This window comes from Pelodiscus sinensis, chromosome 5, assembly GCF_052426305.1.
Source record: "Pelodiscus sinensis isolate ZL-2025 chromosome 5, ASM5242630v1, whole genome shotgun sequence".
Classification (NCBI taxonomy): domain Eukaryota; kingdom Metazoa; phylum Chordata; order Testudines; family Trionychidae; genus Pelodiscus; species Pelodiscus sinensis.
This window is the reverse complement of record NC_143056.1, coordinates 22,969,797-22,986,938: the sequence shown is the minus strand read 5'-3', so window position 1 is coordinate 22,986,938 and position 17,142 is coordinate 22,969,797. Positions and strand designations below refer to the sequence as shown.

Sequence of the window (17,142 nt, the reverse complement as noted above, 5' to 3'; positions counted from 1 at the left end):
GCTGAAAAGATAACCAGGCTCATAATCTTCATAAAAATAAAAGTGGGCACAGCCTGTATTTGAGGCATTACTTTGTAAATATCAGCTTGTGGCCCTATCAATGACTTGTAACGAGATTTCCTGACATAACAGAAAGACCCTATAGCCTGTCTGCCTTTCCCAACCCCAACTAGAATTAGAAATAGAAATACTTTATATATAAAATCCTCTTCTCTAGCTTCTAAGAGAAGTAGCTTGATTAGAAACTAGGATTTGTTGGCATATGTGATGTATGAAATGGAGAGAAGGCTAAGCTGAAGGGAATCTTGCTTGGTACTCACAGTATGCAAAAGCAAATGCAATACAGTAATTCCTCATTTAACACTATAGATGCCTTTCTGAAAATGTTCATGCTAAGCAAAAATGTGCTATGCGGGGTCAATTTTCCCATTAAAAATAACGGAAAAGTTGGGGGTTGCGTTTCAGATGGTGGTGGCAAAGTCAATTTTTGGTGGTGCTGGGTTGTCAACGTCAACATTAGATATCTAGCAATACAAGATAACTAGCAACACAAGTCACCGCAGTTTGTTAAAACACAAAGATAAACATGTGAGTGAGCAGAGGAGTGTGAGGGAGGTGCACTCACCACCGTAACCCCCTGCCGTCTGTCCTCGGGAATTGGCTCCCTCGGCGAGTAGGGTGCCTTCTCTGGGGTGGTGTCTCCCCTCTTTACTCCCAGCTGCGGCATCCTCTTCGCCACACTGCCCTCCGGCAGTGCCCAAGTCTGTCTCTGAGCCCCCCTTCCGGGGGTTGGTGTTCCTTCATCGGGCCTTCTTTCAAGCCCTGCAGTCTGGGGATTTGCTGGCCAGAGCTCCCCTAGCCCTGCCTGGCCTCCCCAGCCCTGCCCTAGCTCCAGGGAGCCTCCTCCTCCCCCAGCAGCCAGGTTCTCACTGCTCTCCCCCAGCAGCAGCAGCCCATCCTCTATTATAGCTCCCAGCTGGGCCCTAATGGACTAGTACAGCCTCAGCTGGGCTAAATTCCCCGGCCCTGCTTCAGGCCGGGGTTTGCCCTTAAAGGGCCAGTGCAGGGCGAACGCCCTGTCACAAGGAGTGCTGTGACCACGTATATTCATCCACTCATGCGTATTACCACTGTTTTCACCAACTTATACCGCTGCACAAAGTAGTCTGCCACTTGATTATTTTTGTGTTTTCAAAAAAAGTTCCTAAAAAAAAAATTCGTGCTATTGCAAAAACGTGTTAAGCGGACACATGTTAAATGAATAATTACTGTAATTAGAAAAGGCTGTTACTCACCTGTGCAGTAACTGACATTCTTCAAAAGATGAGTGTCCCTGTGGGTGTTCAGGTCGGTGCACTGCTGCTGCACTGAGGATCAGAGTCTTCTGTGCATGTCCTCAGAGTTGCACATACACGCGCCTCTAAACACATGCTCCTACTGTGCAGATGTCATTCATGCACGAGCCTCCCCCTCTTCCTCTCTACCACAGAGAAAGACTCCCTGGAGAGGCCAGAGCTCCAAAGTAGAAGCAAGGAAGGGGGGGTACTGGAGCACCTACAGGGACACTCATCTCGAAGAACATCAGTTACTGCGCAGGTGACTAACCTTTTCTTCAAGAGATGTCCCCGTGGGTGTTCCACATCAGGTGATTACAAAGCTATATGAATTTATGGGGGGCAGGGACTTCGGATCTGGCATAAAAGTGGAAAGGACTGCCTTGGGGACTTGAGTTCTGATGGGGTCCCTGAGTAAGTGCATAGAGCTTTGTGAATATCTGGTCCGATGTCCATGTAGAGGCCCTTCAAACATCCATCATGGGAACCTTGTGAAAGAAATGCTATTAAGGTAGATATGGCTCTAGTAGAGTGTGCCCGTATGGTCATCAGAGGCTTGACATTGGACAGAGTAAAACAGAGTCAGATACAGTCAGATATCCAGTGCGAAAATCTTTGAGATGAAATAGATTGTCCTTTGTTACGGTTTGCTATGGAAATGAATAATCTAGGAGAATACCTAAAGTGCTTAGTACGATGTAATTAAAAAGAAAGTGCTCTACGCAGGTCTAGTGTATGCATTTTTTACTCAAAGGAGTTAGCATGAGGTTTGGGGAAAAACGTGGCTAGGTTTATCACTTGATTGAGATGGAAGGATGATCATATCTTAGGGAGGAATCGGGGGTGGGTGCAAAACATCACTTTGCCTTTGAAAAAGGTAGTGTATATTCCACGAATGCTGAGATTTCTCCTACCTGTCTGGCTGAAGTGATGGCTATGAGAGAGGCTGTTTTTGTAGATAAGTGCAGTAACGAATTGGTAGCCATTGGTTCAAATGTAAGGCATGTAAGTGCATTTAAGACCAGATACAGGACCCAAGGCTCCTCAGGTGGAACCTGAGGGTGAACGTTGGGTTTGTACAAGTGTCTGAGACAACCTTGCAGATACCTCATGTACAGGCATGCATTGTTCACAACAAAATTGCATGTGGCCATCTGGCCCAGAAGCTGCTGGCACTTTTGAGCCATTACTTTGGGGGCTGCCTGCAAGTTTTGTATGAGCTGCCCTATCTTGTGGAAGTGCTCTGTGGGGAATGAGGCAATGGCTCACATAGCATCTAGTTAACTGAATTTTCTGGGTGGAGTGCAATGTTGATTTCAGTTTGTTTATTTGTAGACCAAGGTTTTGTCTACACTGCTGGCTTTGCCAGTAGAGCCTATGCAAATGAAGCATGGTTTAGCATTTTGCCGCACTTCCTTTGCATAATTTATTCAAGCCTCTCCCAGAGAGGCATAAGGATCTTGTGCAAAACAGGTTTTTTGTGCAAAAAAAAAAAAAAGTTGTTGTGCAAAAACCCCTTGCACAAAAACAGCTTGAATAAATTATACAAATGCAGCACGGCAAAATGCTAATCCGTGCTTCATTTGTATAGGCTCTGCTGGCAAAGCCGGCAGTGTAGACATAGCCCAAGGGATTGGAAGACATGCTTAGTGACAGACGTACTGCTATGCGAGTTGAGTTTGGAGCATACTTTGAAGAGGCAGCCATCCAGGTAAGAATCCTGGCACTTTCAAGAACACTATTGAGGCAGTGGAAAGGTCAAATGGTAGGACCTTGTACTGGTAGTGTTGGGAACCTAAAACAAAGCGAAGAAAATGTCTATGAACTGGGTGGATGGAAATGTGAAAATATACATTTTGCAAGTTCAGGGACAAAAACTAGTCACCCTGTATCAACGCTGAGATAATTGTAGCAAGTGTCACCATCTTATTCTGTTTTCTTACAAATTTGTTCAGTGCTCTTAAATATAGAATGGGTTGCCATCCTCTCAGCTTCTTCAACATCAGGAAATAGTGGGAATAAAAATCCTTCCCCATGAAGTGCTGAGGAACTCTCTCTATTGTTCCTAGATGTAGGAAGTGTTCCACCTCCTGTTGGAGAAGAGTCTTGTGAGAGTGGTCCCTGAAGAGGGATGGAGTAGGGGAATGAGAAAGGGATACAGACATGAAAGGAATAGTGTATCCATGCTTAATTATTTTGAGCAACCATCTATCCAATGGTTTTTTTGCCAATTTTTATAGAATGGAAGAAGATGGTGCTGGAAGAGCTTGTGAGACAATGGTGGTGTTGGAATAGGAGAGAGGCTCTTTTGACTTTCGAGCTGTTGTTCAAATTTGCTTGTTGGGCTGCTACAGTTGTTGCATGTTATTAGAAGGTGGATGTCATTGTTGGGACCTATTTCTATTACAATGTTGTTGCTGTAGTTCCTGTCCAGGAAAATTATAGGTATACTGAAGGCATTGTGGTCTGGAATAAGGATGATACCTGAACTATCATCTTCTAGGTGCTGGACTGTGAATACCGAGTGATCTGAGGGTTGCTCTGGAATCTTTAATTGAGTGCAACACATCATTGGTATTGGCAGCAAAGAGCTTCTCACCACCAAATGGGAGATCTTGTACAGTGGACTGGATTTTCCTGGAAAAAGAGGCTGAATTGAGACAAAAGGCTCGGCTCATGACCACTGCAGTTGCTGTCGAATATGTGGCTGTATCAGCAGCATCTAAGGCTGTTTGTAGGGCTATCCTAGAAATTGTGTGTCTTTCTGCTATCATGGCTTTAAATTGTTGTTTCTTAGCTTCTGGAATGTCTGAAATGAAATTGAATCTAGAGTAGATTCTGTGATCATATTTGCTCAACAGCGCTGCATAGTTTGTCACTCGAAGTTGGAATATGGAAGACATATAAACCTTATGGCCGAGCAAATCCAATCTCTTGCTATCCCCATCTGAGTGTGTGGATCTAAACCTCTGCTGCTTACTTTTCTGATGAGCAGCCTCCACCACAAGTGAATTTGGTGCAGGATATGAGAAAAGAAATTTGGATCCCTTATGTAGGACATAGTACTTTTTGTCTGCTCTTTTGCACGTGGGGATAGTAGTGACAGGTGTTTAACAAATAGTTTTAGCAGGCTCCATAATTGTGGCATTAGTGGGTAGCGCTATTTTGGACGACATGAAGAATGTCTATCAGTTCATGTTGGTTCTCAGCTACCTCCTGCAGTGGGAAGTTCAGTTCTTGATGAGACGTGCTTGAACAGGTCCTGGAAATGGGAGAAGTTGTCAGTTGGAGGAAGAGGTGTGACTGCTTCACCTGGCAATGAAGATTCATTAGTGTCAGATGACATATCAGGGGATGGGTCACTGGCTGTCCTCAGTGGCTTTCTGATGCTACAGAGGCGATTATGGTGGAGGAGACTGTTGGGATACAGTATGGCTCTTCTTTGCATTATGATATCTATGTCATGACTGCCAGGGCCTCCACTATTGCCTGTATGCATATGGCATCAGAGGTGGCATCCAAGGGTTACCATATCAGGGTGGCATCTCCCTATGCTTAGCATATAGTGGATGGATTCTGGCAGAATAAACAGAGTGGTCTGTCAGAGGGGAGTTGTGCAGAGAAAACACAACATCAACATCCTTATCCAAATCACAAGAGAATCTCTCTGCAGAGAAAGTTGGTTGTGGTGCCAGGGAGCCCAGGGAATGATCAATGCTGAGAAAAGGTGAATTAAAGGAGGATGATACCATCAGGTCTCTATGTTGTCTGTACTGTTTAGCTGGAGTTGACGGTGCTCTGGTTGGCTGCACCAAGGCAATTTGCAATGCTGGATGGATTCTCAGTGCCAAGAGCACTGGTGATGTGGTCAGTGCCATTACGGTACCGGCTGATGGCATGGGGCTGTAATCGGCACCATGGTTGGATGAGGTGCCAGTAGAATGTTGTTGTTGTCGGGTGGTGCCGCATGACGAGAGGCGGGCAACTTGAAGCTTGTAACCTCAGTGAGGGATTTTGAAGAACCCAACCTCGTCACAGTGCTGGCAGTGCCAAATTCATCCGGTGCATCGTATGTGCTAAGACATGGAGGCACCACTGTATTTGGCACTACAGGAATTGGTGAGTGCCTTTTGGGAGCCATGGCATCCTGAAATAAAGAAGAAGCCTTCTTTTTTGCAGTCTGAGGCAAGATGTAGAGATTTTTCTAAAAGTATCAGCTTCAGCCATAAGACTCGATCTCGGCGAGCTCTAGGTTTTAATTTCGCACAGTGCGGGCATTTCTGTGACACATGGGCTTCCCCAAAGCAGTGGACACACTGTGCATGTCCATCAGACATTGGGATGGTGTAATTGCAGGAGGAACAATACTTAAATCCCAATGAAGTGGGTATAATTATAAGCGTCTAATTAATTAAGAGGAATTGGAGGGAAAAAATGTTTTTAAATGATGGACTATTAACTTCTAACTCTAAACTAACTATGAACTAACTAAACAGATAACAAACAGGGTTGAAAGAGGGCTGCTTATCTAATAATGTGGAATGAGGTAAGGAACACTGCAGAGCTCTGTCTCTGGCCGGAGGCAGTAGAAAAGGAACTGAGGGAAGGAGAAGGCTCACGCATGCACGACGCCTGCACAGTAGGAGCACACAGCTGGAGGCATGCACATGCACGGCCCCAGGGACACTGCTCTGAAGACTCTGATCGTTGGTGCTGCAGTGGCAGTGCACTGACCTGATGTGGAGCACCCACAGGGACATCTCTCTTGAAGAAGCATAGTTATTCAGATTTGCATTCACAAAAGAGAGACAGAGAGAGAGAGAAACCCAAATACTCATCCACACAAATAGTCACATTTTTCAAGTCAGCTTCCAAATGTATGAGTCCAAGTTTGTGTTTCTAACTGCAGGATACTACTAGCTGCATAGTTAACATACAGCTCTGACCAGCACACCAAGCTAGAGTTTCCATCTGCAAATGGCTCTCTGAAGCTCGTAACTTCAATGAAGAGCAACAACAGAAAGGAAAGTTGCTGCATCTCTGAAAATGAAACTCAAAGTCTAGCGTATGCATTCAGGGTACTTTTCAATGTACTTAAAGTAAATTAGAAATACTTCTTTTCCTTATGAGGAAATACTGCTAGCAAATATTATTGTTAGTAAATATCCCAAACCACAAGGGGGGTTGCATTATCCCATCTGTGCTAATTCTGAACAGCATGAACATAATACACACCACAGCCTCTTTGCCAAAAATAGTTTTGGTCTCTCTGCCTGGGTCTGTGCTGTTCTCACTTGAAAGAGACAGCAAGACCTACTGCTGATTTAAGGCGTGTAGGGGCTAGACACCATGAGATGGTGCAAAATGCTGAACATAGTCAGATCTGTCATAATCAGGGCACCCAGCCTACACAACTTGACACTGGGCTTGTTTCCATAATTGCAGCTATTCTGTGTGTGGTATATGTGCTAATATTTTGAGTCATGTGCTAATATTGTGACTACTGATGCAAAGTATTTTCATATTGGAATCAGGGTATATTGTCTTTGGTGAAGCTACCCATCTGGAAGTTTCAGACTTTGTGCATTTCTACACATCAAATGTTTCTGGTTTTAAAAAAATGTTCATGTGTATTTTGAATATAAAATAGTTATGTAAATACTTGTCAAGTGCTAAATAACAAAACAAAAATAAGCTTTTGGGCCTGTTTATTCTAACAGTTTCATTATTTACAGATAGGGGAACAGATTGTCAAGCAGTAGTCAAATACCCACCACCTAAAGGGTTTGCAATAGAAGGATTACCATCTCTGCAATATGCAAGGGGGAACAATGCATTTAATGTATAACAATACGGCAAATAATTTTCTGACCAACAACAGCAGAGACCACTCCAATGGTTTTCACATACTTCACCTTGGAAGAGTATAGATTTTTCCTTAACAGCAAGTAAATCAAATTCTCTTTAAAAAATGTTTGGGAAGAAGGATAACCAATAGCTGAGAGGAAGTTACTTTTAACTAGTTGAATAAGATATGGGCTGAGAAGATGTTCAAATCCAAACCTTAGCTAAGTTGAGAGCTAAGGTTTGAGTTAGACAACACCAAAATCTTGCATGCTGCTCTTTCAAGATTTCAGCCGCAATAGTTAGAAGTTTGTTGCAATCAACTGTTTCCATCTTTCTGGGTTTATACAAGATTTATTGTGTAACCAAAGGACAACTTGACAATAGATTCCTTTTTATCTGAATCTATCCCAGAATCAAAACAGTAGCTGCAGGCTCAGATTGGAAATATCAGATTCAAATCCTCCTAAATTTGGAATGGCTTCTCACATTTGGCTATTCAATTTTAGCCTCTCTTTCATTGTAATTGTTCTTATCAATTAAAATTAAGCCTTTGCAAGACAAAATAAAAAAATTACAGCTTTTTACTCAAAAATGTGCATAATGCTTAGAACTGGGCACAGCTCTAAACTTCAGTGCCAATCAAACAGAGTCTTGGATTGAAGGTTGATACAGCCAGCATGCTGTTAGAACTCCCTATACCCCAGCAGGCTTCCCTTAAGACTTGTCTACACTATGCCAGGAATCAACACTGCAAAGATCAATCCACCGGTTGTTGATTTATCACATCGGCTTAGATGTGATAAATAGATCTCTGAATGCTCTCCCATTGACTCCAGTACTCCACCAGGACGAGAAGAGTAACTCGTGTCAATAGGAGAGCAGCTCCCACTGACCTTACCGCACATGACGCCACAATAAGTATATCGACTTCAGCTACACTATTTGCATAGCTGAAAGCAAATAGATTAGAACAACAGTGGGGGTTAGTGTTCAGAAGGCCTTATTCACTCAGCAAGTCCTGCCCACTCCCAAACACATCTGAGGGAAGTGGGCGTGCTGGAACGGGGAGATGAAGTTGCAGGAGGTATGGTTTACTTCCAAATGCTGCAAACCAAACTGCAGGATGCAAGTCACTCTGTGGAACTTGAAACACTCAGGCTATGTCTACACTGGCAGCTTCTTGCGCAAGAACTGTTTTGTGGAAGAGTTCTTGCGCAAAAAGTCTTCCACAAGAGCGCGTCTACACTGGCATGTGCTTTTGTGCAAGAGATGTCCTTTTGTGCAAGAGCATCTATGGCCATGTGGATGCTGTCTTGCACAAGAAAGCTCTGATGGCCATTTCTTGTGCAAGAAATTCATGTTGCCTGTCTACACTGACCTCTTGCCCAAGAGCTCTTGCACAAGAGGGCTTATTCCTCATGGGGAGAGGAATAACTGTTCCGGAAGAAACCCTGTTTTCCTATGCATGTGCAGTATAGACACCCGGCAAGTTTTTGCGCAAAAACAGTTGTTCTTGCGCAAGAAGCTGCCAGTGTAGATGTAGCCTCAGGGTTCAGGCAAGCCAAATTATCACCTCCATTACATGTGGGTAAGCAGATAAGGCCTTCACATTTATATTTATTTTTAGACACATAAAATGTGTGCAACACATTTCTCTAGGAGCCTCTTCACAACACATTGGAAGAATAGCACAATAAACAATCAAGTCAACGCAACGTCAGTTAATGGACTCAACCCCAAGCCTGGTTTAAAGGACTCATTTAAAATGCTACTTGGGGGGAATATCCTAACCCTTTCTGAATCACACTGTTGGCAAAATGGTGAGCAAAGAGATGGGCCTGTCAGTATGTGCTGGAGATTAACAGTCTCAGACCTGTTCAGATCATCAAGTTAATTCAATAACTGAGGACCCTGCACTAAGAATGACCTGCTAGCAAAGCTCTAATGGTTAGACCTTAAAGCTGATAGTTCAGGTATCCCAGCAGATCTCAGCTGCTAGGGAAGGACATAAAGACCATTATTCCATTGACAGAGCCATGTAGATTAGTTTACGCGAAAAAGGGAAATGAAGCGGCAATTTAAATAATCGCCGCTTCATTTAAATCAAAATGGCCGCCGCGCTGCGCTGATCAGCTGATTGTCAGCACAGCGCGGCAGTCTAGACGGGGATCTGCCGACCTCAGAACCCTTCATCAGCAGATCCTGTAAGCCTCGTTTCACGAGACATAAGGATCTGCTGACGCAGGGTTGGCAGATCCCCGTCTAGACTGCCGCGCTGTGCCGACAATCAGCTGATCAGCGCAGCGCGGTGGCCATTTTGATTTAAACGAAGCCGCGATTATTTAAATCGCAGTTTCATTTCCCTTTGCCGTCCTGCCTAATCTACATGGCTCCGTCAAAAGAGCCATGTAGTCTAGACACAACCTGAGAGCTTGTCCACAGATCAAAGTAATGTGTTCTATGGGGGTGATTTATAAACTGTACTAATGTGTTACAACATTAATTACTCTGTGTATACTCTGCTGGTCAAGGGGCCAACAGAATTTCTGGGCTCCGGGCCAGATAGGGAGGCGGACTCTCAGGCAAAAGGGGCAGGGCCAGAGCAAGCCTCACCCCTGCCAGTACTTTAGCGCTGCCTGGAGCGCATCACCCGGGGTTCTGGACTGTGCTATGCAGGGCTCCGGCGATGATTTAAAAAGCCCATAGCTACAGCCACCACTGCCAAAATAATCGCAGATGGGAGCCCTGGGCCCTTTCAAATAGACACACACTGGGGCAGTTGCTCCCTTTATCCTCCTCCATCGGCAGGCCTGCTGCTGGTGTGCTTTAATGTAATATCATTTGAAACAGTCCCCAGGCTTCCAGCCATGTCTACGTTACACCAACCTGGAGTGTCTAGAGCCATGTATTCACTTGCTTATTCAGAATTACACACACACACACACACACACACACACACACACACACACACACACACACACACACACACACACAGAGTGTATTTAGCGTGCCTCCAAAGTCTTATATTCTGCTTCGGAGTTTAGTTCACTTGAGCAGCTGGCCACATGGAAGCAAAGGGGTTAATGAAATGATGAATTTTATGTTAAATTTATTCTTGAAAGCTCTGCCACAAATTACACTGTGGTATTTTTCTCCTGCAGATTGCTAGCCAAGAGGCATAAAGGTAACTGTGTTTATATTTCCCATATGTTAAACTACATCTCACTTCAGACCATATGATTTGGCTTTAAGGCAGCATCACATCAGCTAAATCATAAATGTGTTCAATATTAAAACTGTATATCATGCAAAATAAAAGAGAGCTTTGTTTGCTACTTCAATATGTACAATAGTTATTTTATAGGGTGATTTTTAGTAGGGGGGAAGAGGGTTTAGTTTGCTCTTACAGCCAAACGGACATAAGAATCCTTCCTTTCACCCCATTACTCTAAGGAAGGATATCTGCCACTGCCAAAGAGGCACTTAATGGCTGTGACTTAGTGGTTTGGGCAAGGATTTCACTCACTTTTTCATTGCTGGCAGTATTTGCCAATCCAAACACATTAAAATACTACAGTATTCTACAGTGATTGCCCCACAACACTAGAGAATCTGTAATATAGCCTGCACCATTTAGAATCATTATTTGCAGTGCTTTTTTTCCAAAGGAAGAGTCATCCCATTACAGATTAAAGGCTGGCTTGCACATGCCCTGCCTGATTTAGGCAGCTCTGGTAACGCTACCATGCTCGGGCTGACACTATCAGCAAACAACATCATATAACATAATCTCAATCATGCAGAACACAATGCTATTCACAGCCTCAAAAACAATTCTAATGTCATAATCAAAGAGGCTGATAAAGGGGTCACTGTAGTCATCATGAACAGAACCGATTATGAACAGAAAGCGACCAGACAACTCACCAACACCAGATTCTACAAGCCTCTCTCCTGTGATCCCACTAAAGAATACCAAAAAAACCTGAATCAACTGCTCATTATGCTCCCTGATATTGCTCAGGACCAAATTTATACTAACACCCTCCCTAATCCCGGAACAGGAGTTTTCTATCTGCGGGTATGACTTCAAACTAGGGTGGCTAATGTAGTCATTCAAACTTGCAAATGAAGCCCGGGATTTAAATATCTGCAATGAGGAGTAACGGCAGTTCGAATTAAGAGTGTTAATTCGATCTACCTAGCACGTGCCGCACGTAGCTGCAGGCAGGTAGTTTGAGCTACCAGGTATTTAAAAATGGCGGCGCCTGGAAACATGCAAATGAAGCCCGGGATATTTAAATCCCGGGCTTCATTTGAAAGTTCGAATGACTACATTAGCCACCCTAATTCGAATTAGGGTGGCTAGTGTAGCCATACCCTGCTACCCAAGACACACAAACCTGGAAATCCTGGACAACCCATCATCTCAAGCATTGGCACAGTCACAATAGGATTATCTGGCTATATTGACTCTCTCCTCTGACCGTATGCTACTAGCACTGCTAGTTATCTTGGAGACACCACCAACTTCCTGAGGAAACTACAAAACATCAGTAATCTTCTTGAAAACACCATCCTAGTCACCATGGACGAAGAAGTTCTTTACATCAACATTCTACATGAAGACGGATTACAGGCTAACAGGAACACCATTCCCGATGACTCCACTGCACACCTGGTTACACAGCTCTGCAACTTTGTCCTCACCCACCACTACTTCAGATTTGGAGACAATTTTTATCTTCAAGTCAGTGGCACAGCCACGGGCACCTGCATGGCCCCACAATATGCCAACAATTTAATGGCTGACCTTGAACAGCGTTTCCTCAGCTCTCACTCCTTTCCACCCTTACTTTATTTATACTACATTGATGACATCGTCATCATATGGACCCACAGGAAAGAGACCCTTGAAGAATTTCACAGGGATTTTAACAACTTCCACCCCACCATCAACCTCAGCCTGGATTAATCCACATGAGATATCCACTTCCTTGACACTACAGTACAATTAAATGATGGACAAATTTCCACCACTTTATACTGGAAACCTACCAACTGCTACACTTACCTTCATGCCTCTAGCTTCCATCCCAGATACATTTCTCAACCTATTGTATACAGCCAAGCACTAAGATACAACCGGATTTGCTCCAATCCCACAAACGGACAAACACCTACAGGATCTTTATAGGGCATTCTTAAAAATGAAATACCCACCCGGAGAAGTGAAAAAACAGATCGATAGAGCCAAAAGAGTACCCATGAACTAAGAACGTAAGAACGGCCGTACTGGGTCAGACCAAGGACCTTCTAGCCCAGTATCCTGTCTACCGACAGTGGCCAGTACCAGGTGCCCCAGAGAGGGTGGACCGAAGACAATGATCAAGCAATTTGTCTCCTGCCATCCCTCTCCAGCCTCTGAAAAACAGAGGCCAAGGACACCATTTTATCCCCTGGCTAATAGCCTTTTATGGACCTAACCTCCATGAAATTATCTAGCTTCTCTTTAAACTCTATTATAGTCCTAGCCTTCACAGCCTCCTCTGGCAAGGAGTTCCACAGGTTGACTACATGCTGTGTGAAGAAGAACTTTCTTTTATTCGTTTTAAGACAGGCTACTTCAAGACAGGCCCAAAAGAGAAAACAACAGAATTCCACTGGTCATCACGTATAGTCCACAACTTAAACCCCTCCAACGCATTATCAACAATCTACAACCTAACCTGGAAAATGACTCCTCACTCTCAGAAGTCTTGGGGAAAAGACTAGTCCTCACCTATAGACAACCCCCTAACCTCAAACAAATTTTTTCCAGCAACCACACAGCACACACCTCCATCATAATTTTGCAGGAACCCACACCTGCAGTCAGCCCTGGTGCCAACTTGAAAGTAGGAATAAGAGATCCTCCGGAAAAGGCTTTATTTTCCGGAAAATCACGTCTACACTGGCGCTTTTCTCCAGCTTATCTCCAAGCCGGAAAAAAGCGGCAGCCATGTTAATGCAAATACTGCGGGGAATATTTAAATCCCCCGCGGATTTGCCTATTCCAAAGTGCTACATTAGCATCCCTTTTCCGGAAGGGATGCCAGTGTAGACACAGCCAAGCTTGTGTTTCAGCTGAAGCAGTCTGGAGAGATAAGCTCAACAAGACAAGGTTACAGGTTGCCCAGACTGTAAGAGGAAGGAGACTCACTAGGGTCTCAGCATATCAGGCGATAGTCTGAATGGGGTCCCAAATCAACACACTCATCTCCTTTAAAATGTGAAATTACCCTGACAAAAGTAATCCTAACCAAAATCAAGTTTTATTAAAACCAGAGAAAATAGAATCAAAACAAAAAGTGTTTGCTGAACTAAGTACAATCTTTAGTATTTGCTGAATTACATTCTCAATAACTATATTAGGTGCCAGCACAGCAATGCAGAACTAAACCAATAGCCCTCATGTATCCAAAGAGAGAGGAGAAAGAGAGAAACCAATATCGGAAAATGTTTAATTCAGAGTATGGCTACACTTGCCTCCTACTTCAAAGTAGGAAGACAAATGAAGCATACCAAAGATGCAAATCAAGCCCGGGATTTAAAATATTGTGCGCTTGATTTGCATGTTCCCGGCCGGTCGCCATTTTAGAAATTCACTAGTCCAGAGTAACTGCCCGCGTCTACACACGGCAGTGAAACGGGAGTGCGATTTAAAGCCATAACTCGAATTAGCTGGTATTCCTCCTGCAATGACCAGCAGACCAGGGAGACGGCGAGCAAAGCCTCGGAGGACGCCCGCAGCGGGACAGCCGCGGCACATCTGAGCAGTCCCGCTGCGGGCATCCTCCGCGGCTTTGCTCCGCGTCTCCCTGGTCTGCTGGGGAGGGGGCGCAGCTAGTGCCCCCTTCTCCCCAGCAGACCAGGCTTTTCTGCCCACGACGCCTGGGGTAGAGCAGCTGGGGCGCTGCTGGGTTGGTCCCACAGCGCCGCTCCTCGGCGCTACTGGACCAACCCGGCAGTACCCCAGCTGCTTTGCCTCAGGCGTCCCCAAGTCAGCCGCTGCTGAAACTGACCAGCGGCTGACTACAGGAAGCCCGAGGCAGAGTTGCTCTGCCCCCGGCTTCCTGGAATCAGCCGCTGATCAGTTTCAGCAGCAGCTGACTTGGGGACACCTGGGGATCTTAAGTTGAATCTGTATGTAAGTCAGAACTGGCATCCAGATTCAGCTGCTGTTGAAACTGATCAGTTTCAGCAGCGGCTGAATCTGGACACCAGTTCCGACTTACATACAGATTCAACTTAAGAACAAACCTACAGTCCCTATCTTGTACGTAACCCGGGGACTGCCTGTATACTGAATTCTGTTTTGCCCCTCTTACAGAGTAAATCCAGAGTTTTGTTATGAAGTTGCAAAATAGTACACTAAGCAGAACTGGATTGGGCAGAGAAATCAACAGCTTCTGCAGATCCCTGGACAAGGAGGTGTGGATGCGGGGCTGACTTGAGGCCCTGGAAGGGGCAGGGCATTGGGTAGAAGGGCAGGTACAGAGCAGCCAGCCATTTATGCCATCCAGAGCATGACACTGTCCCCTCCCCAGCCCTCAGAGCTGTGTAGAGTGCACAGAGCAATGCTTCCGCAGCAATTTAAAGAGCCCGGGGATCTAGCTGCTGCCACTTCACCAATAGCAACAGTGGCAACTGGGAGCCCCAGGTCCCATTGAATCACTGGGCCCCAGGACAATTGTCCCTTTCCCCCCTCTGTCAGTGGGCCTGTGATTGGAGAAATAGATTCCAGAAGTCTGGCAGATAATCCCATGGGCATTTCAATAAAGATTAAATTTACAGTTTATTCAGAGCCCAATAAATTTACCGTTTATTCAGAGCCCAGTTTTGTGGCATACGTGCATACACACATATACTCTCCCTCTCTTTCACACACACACACACACTACCTAACCACAGCTCTAAATCCCAGGCTTAAGTTTGCTTCTGATTTCCAAAACAACTCAAATTCCTAGTACTGTTCTTATTGATTAACCCTTCCAGTCATCGCTAAAGGACAGCTGAAAAGATTAGGATGGCTGGAATCATCCCTATGACAAAGTAGTGGCTGTGTAAATATCTGCTACAGGTACCTTTTGTAGACATGTCACTGAGGTAGACATGGCTCTAGTTCAATATACCCTGTCAGGAGTATTAGCACCTGATAAAGAATAGCAAAGTCTTATACAGTCTGAAATCCAGTGAAAGAGTCACTGAGTTGAGATGGCTTCATCTTTCTTGTGATTCGCTATGGAGACAACAGTCTAGGAGAGGACCAGAATGATCTTGCGCATTGTATATAAAAAGAAAGTGCCCTGCGTAATCAAGAGTGTGCATATTTGATTCAAATGAGTTAGTGTGGAGTTTTGGAAAAAAAATGTAGAGATGTGTATAGTCTGATTCAAATGAAAGGATGATCGTACCTTTGGTAAAAACTTGGGATTACTGTGTAAAGTCACCTTGTCTTTGAAAAAGGTGGTATGGGGGTCTGCCATGAGTGTGGCAATTTCTCCCACCCATCTGGCCAATGTAATGGCTATGAGAAAGGTTGTTTAATTAAAAGGTGCACAGAGAGCAGGTGGCCATTGGCTCAAATGGGGGTCTGGTGAGAATATTTAAAACCAGGTGGAGATCTCAAAAATGTGCTGGAGAGGTCACATCGGGATAAAGCACTTGTAGGCCTTTGATGAATGTCTTAGTGAGAGGATGTGCAAATATTGAGGTATCTATTTTGAGGTGAAAAGTGGTAAGAGCAGCAAGGTGTACCTTGATGGAACACAGCACAAGGCCAACTTGTTTAAGGTGCAACAAACAGTCCAAAATTAGAGGCAATGGGGATGCGGACAGGATAGCATGACAATGTGCCCACCATACTGAAAATCTTTTCCACTTCTGAAGGTATATTTTACGAGTGTTTTGGGCTCTGCTGTGCAAGAGGACGCATTGAACCTGTGCAGAGCACGCTAACTCTTGTGCGGAAAACCACTGAGGAGCCAAGAATTCAGATTCAGCACATGGAGATTGGGATGGATGTCCATATTTCAGGGCTGATAAAGGAGATCAAGGTTGCAAGGCAGGGGAGTTGGTGGTATGTAAGCCATTTTGAGCAGAAAGGGAACCAAGGTTGCCATGGCCAAAAAGGTGCTATCAGAATTAATTGTGCCTTCTCCGTTTGCGCCTTGATCACAACCATGTTGATGAGAGGTATGGGAGGAAAGTGTATAGGAATTGAAGCGATCACTTGACCAGGAAAGCATCCCCTCCCTATGCTAGGTCTGGAGCAAAAATGCAGACAGTTTTTGTTGTTCTGGGTGGCAAAGGGGTCTATGGTGGGGTGACCCCACCGTTGGAAAAATCCACACATGGATAGCTGGGTTGAGTTGCCACTTGAGTTTCGTGGGCAGCGTCCTGCTTAGAGCATCAGCTGTGTTACTGAGGTGGCCAGGAAGGCGCACAACAGTGATTATATATGCTGTATTTCAGGCACCAAGTCCAAAGGGTGATTGCTTCCATACACGGTGAGTGTGATCTGGCTCCACTCTGACAGTTTGTATAAAACATTTCAGCAACATTGTCTACGTTTAGTCTCACAGGATTTTGTTGATTAAAGGGAGAAATAGTTCACAGCATATCTTACCACCCGCAGTTCTAGTACATTGATGTGAAGACCTCTCTTTGTTGGACCACAATCCTGAGCCATGTGATGATGCAAGTGTATGCGCCATCCAATAATGGATGCATCTGTCGTCATGGAAATGGATGGTTCTGCTGTAAGGAACAGAATGCCAGAACACAGATCTTTCTGTGTCAACCACCAGAGAGAAGACTTCCTTACTGAGGGTGGGATGATGAGGGACTTTGATAATAGGTGGACGTATGGCTTGTAGATTGCCCTGAGCCACCCCTACAGATACCTCATGGGCAAATT

General features: G+C 44.7%; 1 protein-coding gene across 1 annotated transcript in view; it reads right to left on the bottom strand.

The window, feature by feature from the left end:
• Positions 1-17,142, bottom strand: part of LOC149524297 (uncharacterized) — a 378,401-nt gene that overhangs the window by 197,307 nt on the left and 163,952 nt on the right. The gene's annotated exons all lie outside the window — the stretch shown is intronic.